Source organism: Otolemur garnettii, unplaced genomic scaffold (assembly GCF_000181295.1).
Source record: "Otolemur garnettii isolate 467f Iridium unplaced genomic scaffold, OtoGar3 scaffold00008, whole genome shotgun sequence".
Taxonomy (NCBI): Eukaryota; Metazoa; Chordata; class Mammalia; order Primates; family Galagidae; genus Otolemur; species Otolemur garnettii.
The window spans coordinates 12,138,330-12,140,011 of record NW_003852403.1 but is presented as its reverse complement, the minus strand read 5'-3'; the positions used below and the strand labels follow the sequence as shown (position 1 = coordinate 12,140,011).

The 1,682-nt window shown below is 43.9% G+C and overlaps 1 protein-coding gene across 2 annotated transcripts in view; it reads right to left on the bottom strand.

Moving 5' to 3' along the window:
* ANXA7 (annexin A7) overlaps window positions 1-1,682 on the bottom strand; it is a 30,420-nt gene that overhangs the window by 6,521 nt on the left and 22,217 nt on the right. The window lies entirely within an intron of this gene.

Below are 1,682 nucleotides of genomic sequence, written 5' to 3'. Positions count from 1 at the left end.
AATATGGAGGCTTCTTAAACTTCCTTTCCTTAAGTGTAACCTTAATATATACTTATTATTACTACATACATGAAATGACGCATGAGCTTTTTAGAAAAAGTCGTAAATAAGTCAAGTTTTGCCAGACTGTGCCAATTTATATACCAAACTCTACCCTGGGTTCAGAGGGAAACTAAGAGGGAGGAGGTAGTTGGTGTCTCTCAAAAATAGAAACCCAAAAGGCCGAGTGTGGTGGTCTCACGGGTTTGAGACCAGCCTGAGCCAGAGTGAGACCTCCTGTCTCTAAAAACAGCCAGGTGTTGTAGTGGGCACTGTAGTAGTCCCAGCTACTTGGGAGGCTGAGGCAAGAGAATCACTTAAGCCCAAGAGTTTGAGGTTGCTGTGAACTATAACGCCACGGCACTCTACCGAGGGTGACATACTGAGACTCTGTCTCAAATAAATAAATAAATAGAAACCCAAACCCAAATAAAGGAAAGGGTGCACTTGAGTCTCAGTGATTGTTTAAAGAATAGAACAGAAAGACTGGAGCCCCCAGCACAAGGTATATGGAGAGGTATATTCTGTGGGGTTTTTTTTGTTTTTTGAGACAGTTTCACTTTCTTGCCCTTGGTAGAGTGCCGCAGCATCATAGCTCACAGCAATCTCAAACTCTTGGGCTTAAGCGACTCTCTTGCCTCTGCCTCCTAAGTACCTGGGACTACAGATGCCTACCACAATGCGTGGCTATTTTTTAGAGACAGGTTCTTGCTCTGGCTCAGGCTGGTCTCAAACCCATGAGCTCAGGCAGTCCACCTGCCTCAGCCTCCCAGAGCACTGGGATTGCAGGCATGAGCCAACACACCCAGACATTTTTTTTGAGACAGTCTCACTCTGTCATCCTGTGTAGAGTATGATGGCATCATCATAGCTCACAGCAACCTCAGACTCTTGGGCTTAAGCAATCCTCTTGCCTCAGCTTCCTGAGTAGCTGGGACTACATTATGGGGCAACATTGTCACTATGCTTGGCTAATTTTCTATTTTTAGTAGAGACAGGGGTCTTGCTCATGCTCAGTCTGATAACTGAATTCCTGAGCTCAAGCAATCTGCCCACCTCAGCCTCCCAGAATGCTAGGATTATAGGCATTGAGCTACCAAGCCCAGCCTAGAGGCATATTCTAAATGGGTAACTGAATGTAACACAGGAAATCAGGAAAAACTTCCTAGATTTTGCCTTTAGATTTACACCTAAAATTTACTCCCATTTTCCTAGGAAGCTACTTCCTGGAAAAAATATGATTGGGACTTGAAACCTGTATAAAAAAATCTTTACACCTCATGTCATGTCTCAATCATTTTTTTGGCATTAATTGTCTATTCCTGCTTTTTTTTTGAGACAGAGTCTCAAGCTGTCACCCTGGGTAGTGTGCCGTGGCATCATAGCTCACAGCAACCTCCAACTTGGGCTCAAGTGATCCGCTTGCCTCAGTTTTTCTATGTTTAGTAGAGACGGGGTCTTGCTTTTGCTTAGGCTGGTCTCAAACTCATGAGTGCAGTCCCCCCTCCTCGGCCTCCCAGAGTTCTATTCTTGCCTTTTTTTTTTCTTCTTAGTCCTTTAAATCCTACTTCCATGCTCTGTTACTTACTCTGTGGTAGATAAATTCAGTTTCCTTTAACCTATCTGCTTTCATTTCTATATCC